Below are 12066 nucleotides of genomic sequence, written 5' to 3'. Positions count from 1 at the left end.
AAATTTGAACACAGGAAGTCTAGGTCCAAATCCCACATGTTGAAGTCCCATGTTGTACCGACCTTATTTTAGGAAAACGGGAATTGGATATCAATTATCTGATACTTGCAGTAATGCCAGTAAATTCCAAATACATAATCAGTCTTGTTACAGTTGCTCGTCTGAGCATTATTTACTTTAACGAACTGAAACTAAAAGACGATGTATTCAAATTGGTAGAGAGTAACCTCTGCTTTTCAAAATCTGCCTGGAACTGTTCTTTTGGGCTTTAATTTGATACTTGTGTATCTCTGAGTAAAACTGGCCTAAACTTTTATATTTGGCCCATTCCAGAGTTCTATAGATGGTGCTGATAACAGGATTTGAGTTTTGGTATACTTGTGTGCTGTCTATAGCACTGTAGGTAGAACATAACATATATTTATAGGTTTTCACCCATCAGGCAATGCCTATCAATAACCACCACAATAACCCCTCTATTTTCACACTGATGCTTTCTTAACGCGTTAAGGCTTTTAAGCTATCACTGTGTTTATTAAGTCTAGAAAGTGATCATTTGCATTTGTATTTATCCTTTTGTTCAAACTGATCACTGTTCTCATTGTGATAGAGATGCCAATTATTAAGGCGGTGGTGGGGCTGGGGGGGGCGTGGGGATAGCTCTTCTCTCTTCTTGGTGTTTCCTTCTATGTGAAGGGAGCTGGCTTACTGTAGCACTCCTGGTCTCTACTTCTTTACCCACTCTGCCCCAGGGGAGGTGGAATGACTAATATGACTGGTAAATTTGGGAAGAAGAAACTGGCATGTCTGGCTTAGCTCTTCTCTTTTTTTCCTTGGGGATGGGGTGTCTAAGGGAAACAGGATACTCTGCTTTTGTGTATCAAAAGTCTTATCTAGAAAGCCACACTCTATGTGGGGTTCTGCTTGCCCTTGTAATCCCTGTGACTGAATGGGGATGTCTACATAATTCTGGGATTCAGCTAGCAGACCTCCTGTGGTCTAATTATGAAGCTATATCTTTCAATTTTGCCTTTATCAGAATTAATGGTAATGTTTAACCTCTTGTCTTTTAACTCTTGATATATTTCTCAATTTGCTCAGAATCCAGGAGGGAAAGAATCCTAGATCCTCTCTAAGATCCCAAAGTTAATCATGGCCTAATATGCCATAATCCTTTCTAAGGAAAACTGAGCTGCCCACAGTTACTGCTTTGGAAACTGGCATGTATTTTGCTACTTGACCTTGACTCCATTTCCCTACCCCACCACCAGCTCAAAGCTAAACTAAGAGTACTCATCAGATCCCTGGTCTCATGACTCTGTGGCCTGGCTTGAAAAAAATGAACTTTAAAATCTGAACTAAAAAACATAGAAAGAATGGTAGGGTAGAAAGAAGCAGAAAATAGAATGTAGCTAAGTCACACTTATGGGCAACCGCAGACTGAAGATGGAAGAATGATGGCTCTGAATCCAAATGCACCTGTCATGAGTGCCGTTCTTAGGGTGCCAGGCCTCCTTGATTGCTCCGTTATGTTTTCATAATAATGTACACCCTATTTTGTGAATTTGCTTGAGTGAACCTTTGTTCCTTCCAATAAAAAAAAAACCCCAAAAAACTAAAACTGAAGTGTTCCAAACTTCTATTGAGAATTGTCAAATTTTAAAATAAGAACTAGTCAGTCAATTGACATTCATAAACTGTAAATTCAAATGGAAAGGAAAATTTATGGTTTTATGTATGCCTGGCTCTGTTCACTGAGGTTGGTCTCTGGTCAAGAGTCCTTCCTATGCTAAATACACATGACACAGTACTTCAGTTTCCAACCTCAGCTGTTACCTGCAGAACTTGTAGCCTCTTCCACTACTAGGCTTCCTAAAACTTGTGCTTGGAAAGAGCAATGCTACTGCTGTCACCCTGCTCATCATGACCATGTATCTTGCAGGGTTCTCAGCAAACCACAGTGAGTTCCCTCTCTTTCGTGTTGCCCTTTGGTGTATGTGTGATGGTCAGTTCTGCTCTCCCTTCTCACAGGTGCCTCACTTCAGTTTCTGGGTAACCATATACCTACTTGGGATGCAATGCTTAGTGACAGGCTATTTTCCAGAGGTGATTCTCGATCCTTACCCCTCTGATAAAAATGGTTTCCATTATTGTAGCACCATCTAGTTCATGAAAAACATTCACAGACATTATCACATTTAAATTTATAGTAACTATAACATCTAAGTAAGGGAAGGAGACTGAAGTTGAGAGGTTAAGTGACTTGCCAAATTTACAAAGCCCAAGGGGTGCCTGGTTGGCTCAGGGGGTTAGAGCCTGTGCCTTTAGCTCAGGTTATGATCTCAGGGTTCCGGGATTGAGCCCCCACATTGCCTCTCTATTCAGCAGGGAGCCTGATTCCCCCTCTGTCTCTCTGCCTACTTGTGATCTCTGTCTGTCAAGTAAATAAAATCTTTAAAAAGAAATTTACAAAGCCCAAAGGGTCAGGATCAGGCAGGAACCCAAGTCTGTATCTTTTTAAAGTAAATTTTCTTATTGTGGTAAACAATGCATAACATAAAAATTACCATCTTAACCATTTTCAAGTGTACAGTTCAGTAGTGTTTAGTATATTGTTGTGGAATAGTTCTCAGAACTTTTCCATCTTGTGAATATGGAAGTCTTTCCTGGTCAGACAACCCCCTTGCCCCACCACAACCCAGCCCCTGGTAATCACCATTTTACTTTTTATTTCTATGAATTTGATTATTATAGGTAGTTTAAGTAAGTGGAATCATATAGTATTTGTCTTTTTGTGACTGTGTCTTTTTGTGATAATTTAGCATAGTGTCCTCAAGGTTCATCCAGGCTGTAGCATGTGACAAAATTTCCTTCCTTTTTAAAGCTGAATTATTCCATTGTATGTATCTGCCAAACTTTGTTTATCCATTCATCTGTTGATGGACATTTGGGTTGCTCTAAACTGTTGGCTATAATGAATAGTGCTGCTAAGTACATGCACATGACAATATCTCTTCAAGATCTTGCTTCCAATTATTGTGGCTATATATCCAGGAGTGAAATATATGGATCATAGTGTAATTCCAGTTTCAATTTTTTTTTTTTTTTTGAGGAAGCTCCAGACTGTCTTCCTTAGAGGTTGCACCATTTTACAATCCCAACAGTGAACAGAGTTCCAACTTCTCCATATCCTTGGCCAACACTTGAGGGACACAAGTGTATTAAGGGTCAAGTTTTTTTCCACTTTCTCCCTATGGTCTGATCAAGGTGATTTTGCTCAGTGACTAATCTGGGCATAGAAAGCTGGGTCTCTGGAGCAAGGGCTAAACTTTTCACTCACTGAATCCAAGCTGTTTCTAGAGAAACCATATCCTTTATTATGATGAGCAAATTCTAAAAGGGACAAAAAAAAAATTGAAAAGAACATTCTTCCTACGAATTTAAAAGTAAAGGAACAAAAAGAAAACTTTATAGGAGATGACCTTTAATTTCAGTGTTTTGAAATTCTCTAGTAAAAGTTGGTACTATGAGAGCAAATGATGAGTTAGTGATTACCTGGAAATTATACCAGCAAACATTCTTCACACTGAGCTGCAAAGACACTTTGCAAGTTCAGTGGAAACTTCTATGAGGTGGTCTTCCTGACTTGAGATGATTGAGCTTCTGGGTGTCTGGGTAGGCCAAAGGGGCCAGAGTTCACAGAGAGGGCTGCACATAGCAAGAAGTCCAGAGATCTGAAGAGGGTTTCTTGGATTTTCAGCAGAGCTCATGCATGGAAAGACACCACCCAAAGCTGGAGAAAGAACCCCCTGAAAGGATTAGTGGAAACAGTCCCCAGGCTTCATGTAGGACTTGTGTTTCCAACAACCAGAAAGGAAAATCTTGTCGTTCACATGGCATGGGGTAGAGTATTCCAAAAGGCATCACTTCAATGGTGAGACAAAATCAGAATAAGGTGGCTCTTGGGGCACTCTAAAAGTTTAGAAGCAAGCTTGAAAAAGATCAAACAATTTCCTAACTTGATTGAGTCCTAAAACAAAGCTCAAGGCTATTTATAGGCTCACAGAGTACCCACCATCCTATGTGGTGAAATTCACAATGTCTGGCATCCAGTCAAAAATTACCAGGCATGAAAAGAAGCCCATATTGCAGAGAAAAATAAATCAACAGAAACTGACCTCAAAGTGAGTTATTATAACTGTATTTCATCAGTTCCAGAAGATAGAGTAAAAGGTGGAATTAAAAACATGGGAGGGAGATGTAAAAATGATCCAAATCCAACGTCTAGAGACTAAAGAATACATAATGTCAGAAATGAAAACACAGATATCTGAGTTTGTTTCCTAGCTGCCATTTGTTTGCCATGGCAAGTTACTTAAACTCTCTGACTCGCAATAGTTTCATCTGTGAAATGTGGATAATGTCTATTTGCAGTGCTGTTTTGGATTAGAGGAAATGTGAGTTGAGTGCTCAGCACAGGGTGGGTTGCTTAATGAATGACAGGGAGCACGGTGGGGGGAAAATAGGGAAAAGAAGTCAGTTCATGCATTCCTACTCTCCTGAACGACAAAATCGCAAGAAAAGACAGGCTCTGGAAATAAACGTCAGTGGACTTTTCAATAGAGTAGAAAGGAAATAATAGATCATGCGTATAACCTCTATAAGGCTTATTTCAGAAAATGGCTCAGCCTCTAATTTCTTTTACGCTCTTTCTTCTCTCCACCAACTCTGAGGAGCGATGTTATTAGAAACTGAGAAAGAAGAAGGAAAATGAGCAGGCTTTATGGCAGTTGGTGAGGGAAAGCTGGTTCCTAAAAGGGGGCCTTCTCAGCACGTGCGAGTTGCTTTTGGCTGTCGCCAATGGAGGAATCCCTCCCGGAGCACCTGTAAACTGATGCTGCAAACACCCTATTCTACGTCCCGCATGAACACGCCATATATTTGAGCAGAGAACATTGCCTAATCTATTTTTCCCCCTTCTACTCTTAATAGATTGCAGCACAAAAGCCTGAGAGAGGGTGACCTGCCAGACAAAGGCCCTTTGAGTTCCTTGGAAAAGTAGACTTGGAGGAGGATGGAAGGAATCCAAGTGGCCCTATTATTTCCACTTGCACTAATTAGACATTTTTCTGTCAGCTATTGAGCACTGCTGAGAGGCCAAACTCACTGAATTCATTTCTAAAGTGTTTACAGAAGTTTGCATCTGTTTGTGTCTCTTCAGGAGGAAAATAAGCACTTCAATAGCATTGTGGAAAATCTAAACGAAGCATCCTATTCTGGAGGACCTGGCATCCCCACAGCTGCATAATTTAACTCCGCTCGGTGCCGAACCTCTCGCATCTCTCTCCAAAACCTAACGATGCAAAATGCGGAGAAGTCAACTCAGGAGAATCTTTTCTTTCTTGTCATTGTCTTCTGTCTCCCTCTTTTGAAACAGCGGCCTGCTGCGCTCTACATACAGATGGAGGTGGCTATCATTCCTGCGGCCCCTCTCTCGCGTCCCTCCGGGCGCTCTGAGACATTAATACGCACTTTCATTTGCTGCCAAGCGAGGGGACAGTAAATTCCTCCGCGGCGGCGCAGAATACATCACCGTCCTGGGAATCTCCCCGAGATGTACACCCGGGGAGCACTCTGACTTCAGAAGGAGGGGAATGAAAGGAGGCCAGAGTGTGCGGCAGGGAAGGACACTAAAAGAGTTTCCCTACGCGGTAAAATGTGCCTGGGTTATGCGCAATTAGATTAACATGAAAGAGAGTCCCTCCCCCCACCCCCACTCCCCAAAAAAGAAAGAAAAAGAAAACAACACAAAAACCCTAACCCAAGGCCTACATGGGCAGTGCCTTTGAAATGCATATTGGTCTACATGGAATTTGATTCAGGATTCTTTTGTTTGGGTCTGTAGGCCTATGACTGACCTGCCATCACAGAGGACTCAAAAATATGATCTTTTTAGACAATCTCGCAGCAACAGAGTTTTAGTGTTGGAATCAACTTAGGATAACTCAAGGAAAAAACAAAACAAAACCAAACCCGAGCAGGAATTCTATCCCTTTGTCTTCTCTCAGCCTGATAGTAAAGGCTGTCAGATTGCCCACATCGCCACCAAATTGTGTTTTTCTTGTTGACTGATCATGTTGCCATACAATATATGGGTGTAGATGAGAGAGTGTCTGGATTTCTAGAGACAGGCTTGCGTGTGTGTGTGTGTGTGTGTGTGTGTGTAACAACCCCACAGTTGTTTTTTCACATCTGCTTCAGAATGGAAATACGGGGTTCTAATTGAGTTTATGGCACAAAGGGAACTTCATGGCTAGAAAGCTGAGTCAGGTGGTAAAGGAATTAAACTCCACAATGAGATTTCAATACACAGATGATTGAAAAAATGCTAAAGAGCCTTTGCTAAGGGCTTTTGCTGAACAGCAGCAAGGAAAAGTGTGTGCCGTTTTCATGGTTCCTTGCATTAGTGTTAGCCCCTCCCGATGCCGACCATCAAGTTTGGGTCCCAGCTATGGGTTCAAAGCCGGATGCGTTTTCGGCAATGACAATGGCAGCTGTTCTCTAGGGGGGCTGGGTGAGGGGACTCAGAACTGAAGCCATCTGGCATTGCAATTGGCAGGAACAGTGTAAAGGGAAATTATTGTTGCATAGCAAATTGGGAGGTTGGAAGAAGGCAGGGGAAAGTGGGGGTGATATCCTGAGGTGAGGAATTAGCAGAATAAACAAACGAGAAGTGGTGATGCCTGCATAGTTATACATCAGCAATAAAAGCAGAGTTAAGAGGGGAAGCCATGGAGCTGGACTACTCAAGGTCAATGGAAGACCAAGCATGCCATGCTCTGTATTCATCCACTGAAATGTAGAGAGGGAGGAAGAGAACAAAACTTGAACTTTCCTAAGGTTTATGCAGAAGGCCGGTTAACATTTCATCAGCCTTCCTTTGTTTTACCAGTGGAACATGCAGATTCAAGCCCTTTTGGAAAATAGTTGGGTACCTTTTTCTTTATATACCTAAAGATAACGTTTCAATCATCTCTACCTGCTTTTCATCCTCTCTCTCAGATCTACCATAGATGGAGTTGGCTATCTTTTTCTTTTTTTTTAAAGATTTTATTTATTTATTTGTCAGAGAGAGCGAGGGAGAGAGAGCGAGCACAGGCAGACAGAATGGCAGGCAGAGGCAGAGGGAGAAGCAGGTTCCCTGATGAGCAAGGAGCCCGATGCGGGACTCGATCCCAGGACGCTGGGATCATGACCTGAGCCAAAGGCAGCTGCTTAACCAACTGAGCCACCCAGGCGTCCCAGGAATTGGCTATCTTTTAAAAGAAAAAGAAAGGGCGCCTGGGTGGCTCAGTTGGTTAAGCGACTGCCTTCAGCTCAGGTCATGATCCTGGAGTCCTGGGATCGAGTCCCGCATCGGGCTCCCAGCTCCACGGGGAGTCTGCTTCTCCCTCTGACCTTCTCCTTGCTCATGCTCTCTCTCACTGTCTCTCTCTTCTCTCAAATAAATAAATAAATAAAATGTTAAAAAAAAAAAAAAAGAAAAGAAAAAGAAAGCAGTTTCAAAAGAGAGAACCACTTCTCCAGGATCCTGTGAATCTCATGGTCCCTGGGAGCCAGGGACTTAGCCTCTTTCAGGTTGCTATGGCCACCATGACTCCAGTCATCCTTGGTCATTTCAACATCTACATCGATGATTCCTTCAGGACCCCAGTCTCTCTTGCCACAGCCTCCGTACCTCAGGGATCTTGTTCTACACCCAGCCTTAGTCCCTATGACTCCCATGGGTCAGAAATACCCTAGAACTTGCCATTTTGGCAGCAACACAATCTGAATCTCAACTTGACCACTTGACTCTCTGAGATTTCTCTTGTATTCTAGCTGCCTTTTTCAGGAGGTCAACTCCAACAATTCTGTCACCTTATAGGGACAACCACGTAATCCATTGACCCTACTATTTTTTGCTATGCTACCAGTCTCCTCATGTTCTCACTCAATTCTTTAAATTCCTATGGTGCAGAAATATAGGGACTTTTAAAAAACCATTCTTGACTCCTTTGTCACTTTCTGCTTCTGTCCTGTTTGTCTGGAAATTCCAATCATATTTATTGTTAAGGGAAAATGTTGGCCTCACATTAAAATCATCTAGGTGGACTTTAAAAAGCTCAGATGTCCAAATGGCACCCCAGACCAGTTAAATTGGACTCTCTGCAAGCGTACCCAGCCATCAATTTCTTTTAATATCCCCAGGTGATTCCAAGTGCAGGTGTAGCTGCAAACCCCCGGGGCTATCCTGTTAGCCTTTCCCCATCCCTCATTTCCTCCTTCCCGCTAAAGAGGGAATGAACTATCTAATGGAAGGGGTATACCTGCCTCAGATCTTCCTCTCCCATCTTTTCTTTTTTTGTTTTTTTTTTTTTAAATTTTATTTATTTGAGAAAGAGCGCATGCGCACGAGAAAGAGCGAGAGAGAATTTATCAGCCCACTGTCGGAATACCTAAGTCTACATTCTCCTATCCATTTTAGAATAATGAAGATTGCTTTTCTGTATCTATCTTTCAGATGGCTCTGAACACAGAAGGTGATGATGAATATTATTTATTGTCATTGACAATCCCCATATTCTATCTCCTTCTCTGTGTAACCCAAGTTTCAGCCCAAGCAACTGAATGTGGCTGGAGAAAAACACACAACCGTGACACTTTAAATTTATGGCCATAACTTCAAGTTGGCTCTCAGCACAGTCCAACAGTCCAGCTATGCTCACACTCTCTGCACTCTTCTTTTTTTCTTCTGATTTTTTATTACTCAAAAAAACTTTTTAAAAAAAAATTTTTTTTTTTTAGCTTTCTGACTCTGTGCTTGTACTTTCAACGCTTTCACAACGATTTTCTTCTGCTCCTTGATAAGGAAAGCACACTTAATCCTGTCACAAACACACTCAGCACACATGGAACCACCGTAGGCCTGGCTGATGTGTTTCTTTGTTTTAGAGAACCTCATAAGCACTTTCGATCTCACCGCACAAACTCCTCAAAGTTGGCCGGGTGTGCACACGTCACACACAGATTTTGGTGCTTTCCCAACCTTCTTGGTATAAAGGCAAATGATCCTGTTGCCAGGGGTTCAGGGCAGTCTAGTTTTGTTAGAGGCTGTATTGTAGGACAGCCTACGACAGTAGATCAAATGCTGGACCATTCTGAATGCCTATGGACACCATCCTCCTTTCTGCTCTCTTCTCAAGCTTCCACACTTTCATGGACAACCTGGCTTCTTATTTCATTGAGCAAACAGTTAATGAGAAGCAACCTTCCTCATCGTCTTATCCAGATTTACCAGCCCTCTTGCTGTGAAGCCCATGTTCCCACCTATACTCCCATTGGCAGGTTTAAGGTCAACCTCCCACTCAGTTCTATCCTTTCCTCTTTGCTTAAGGACACTGTCTGTAAACACCCTCTTTCTCTTTTTGCATCATTCATTTCCTCATCTCTACTGCATCATTCTCATCAGTATATAAACCTAGCATCTTCCATCTTTGAGAAATTTTTCTTTATCCACACAGCTTTGTCTTTGTCTGTTCAGGATGTTGCCATAACATAAAATGCCATAAAGTGGGTGGCATAAACTCTGTTATAAACAATAGAAATTTATTTCTCCCAGTTCTGGAGTCTAGGAAGTCAAAGGGCAAGGTGTCAGCAAATCCTGTTGGCTGTGCCTTTAAACTACATACAGATGTCTACAATATTTATTATTGATGCTAATGTCATGGTTATTTGTGGTGACAAAAAAATGTTAGCGAAGCCTGAGAAATTGGAATCCTTATTCCTTCTTTTTTGACCATGAAAATGTCTACAAAACCATAGCAAAATTATTTTCTTAGAGGTCTTTTCACTGGAAATAAATATAAAATGAAAAGCAAAATAAAAAATCTGTATTATTTGATGTAACACTTGGCTGTGGACAGAAAACTGATTTGGGGCCCATGAGCTTAATCTCAAAAATGAGGGGGAACTCCTCATTACAATACACTCCATTAATAGGGGAAAACTTTGCACATGAAGCTTTATGATGTAGCAAATGATTCCTGGCATATGATTTACTGAGAATTCATTCATTCACCCAACAGAATATTTATTGAGCATCTCCTAGATGCATCTTATGGGCATTGGATATACAATAATAAGAAAAACAGATATGGTGTTATCTGATCCATAAACATTCTGAAGATGTAAATTCCCAGCTAAATGGATTGGGTGGATTTTAGAAAATACAGAGCATATAAATGTCAGAGTTAAAAACAAAAAAAATCAATATTTAGACCACAAGTTTAGCATTACAGTCTGACTCAACACATTGATCACGAGTCCAAAACTGGGTGGGTCCCTAGAAGAAGGGTTACTTGATGAAGAAGATGCATTCTTCTCCCACATCCTAACCACCTTGGCATTCCATGTTATCGACTTACTTAATCCTCCAATCTATGAAGTAGATACTGTTATTATTATCATTATAGCTGCAGTTTACATAGGTTGCCCATGATGACAAACAAATAAGGGGGCTTGGATTCAAACCCAAGCAGTCTAGCTACCAACTCAGCTTCCTTAGCCCCTACTTATGCTGTCTTAATTTTATCCAGATTGTCATTGTCATTGTTACCTAAACCATATACTAGAGTAGTGGCATATATAGTACAAAGAGAACTGTTTGGACATCTTTGTCCCTAGGGCTTTTTACTGGTTCTTAAAGTATTAATTATCACTGAAAGGATTGAAAGTTGACTTGTGCCTGTTGTGATCTTAGAGAAAGAAATGGATTGAATCGTCACTTTAGAATCTTATAGTCCAAGAGAATTATATTCACGTAAGTGCAGCAGAAATAAATATTCAATCAGCAAGGGTTAACCTTGCTTTAATAAAATCTCACTAAGAAAAAAACTTCAGATTACTGTACTAGGAAATGTCAACTTAAGGAACGGTTATTCATGTCACAAAGTAGTCTTCATGATTCACTATAATATTCTTAAATAATGAACTTCTATAATACATTTAAAATATGATTCAATTACAAATAATGTTATTAATGACATATAAGATGCTTAAGAAGGGGAACAAAATAGTAGGACTTCAACCAGGTGGTACATTAGTAAATAGTGAAGTTTTGTTAATATAGATTCTTGGGTCTCAATAGAGACCTAAAATCAGAATCTCTGGGTATATTTTAAAGAAGTGGCCTTTCCCCCCACCCCCAACTCTCTCACACACACATCCCAGATAATCTTGATTCAGTCAGCTCATTAAGCAGCATTTGAAATCTCTGGCATAAACCATTAAAGTCATAAATAGGTGTCAGTAATGTACATTTTAAGCATATCAGGCAAAGATACAGTCTTCCACAAAGACTGAAAGGAAGCTGTCACATTCTTGTGATCAAAGTAATAAAATGAGAAAGCTACTGAGAGAGAAGATTAGGAGTCTAACCTCTAAGCAAGATTTTTTTAAAATGTTATGTTAGTCACCATACAGTACTTCATTAGTTTTTGATGCAGTGTTCCATGATTCATTGTTTACGCATAACACCCAGTGCTCCATGCAATATGTGCCCTCCTTAATATCCATCACTGGGCCAACCCATCCCCTGCCCTCCTCCCCTCTAAAACTCCAAGTTTGTTTCTCAGAGTCCACAGTCTCTCATGGTTTGTGTCCCCCTCCAATGCCCCCACTTCATTTTTCCCTTCCTTCTCCTAATGTCCTCCATGCAATTCCTTATGTCCCACAAGTAATTGAAACCATATGATAATTGACTTCCTCTAAACAAGACGTTTTAGGGTTCTACCTGACAATGACTCCAGAAAGCCCAGAGATTTCAATTTCATATACAGTGTCAGTGGGAATAATTCATGCCCAGTATGATAAGTTTTCAAAAACCAGGAAAGAAACAGATTTTGCTTCCAGTCTTTAATGGTGAATAAATATAAAAAGTTCGATAATGAGTTGGTAATACTTCCAAAATGTGACAGATTATACATACATATAGAAAAGAAGCCAACTTGTTGAGGCTATTCTCAA

The 12066-nt window shown here is 40.8% G+C and overlaps 1 protein-coding gene and 1 pseudogene across 9 annotated transcripts in view; both read right to left on the bottom strand.

Moving 5' to 3' along the window:
• ALPK1 (alpha kinase 1) overlaps positions 1-12066 on the bottom strand; it is a 122360-nt gene that overhangs the window by 30353 nt on the left and 79941 nt on the right. The gene's annotated exons all lie outside the window — the stretch shown is intronic.
• LOC125093295 (60S ribosomal protein L34-like) lies at positions 8490-9715 on the bottom strand (annotated as a pseudogene).

Source organism: Lutra lutra, chromosome 2 (assembly GCF_902655055.1).
Source record: "Lutra lutra chromosome 2, mLutLut1.2, whole genome shotgun sequence".
In the NCBI taxonomy this organism is placed as follows: domain Eukaryota; kingdom Metazoa; phylum Chordata; class Mammalia; order Carnivora; family Mustelidae; genus Lutra; species Lutra lutra.
Note: the sequence above shows the minus strand (reverse complement) of the source record. Positions and strands in the feature narration are given on the sequence as shown.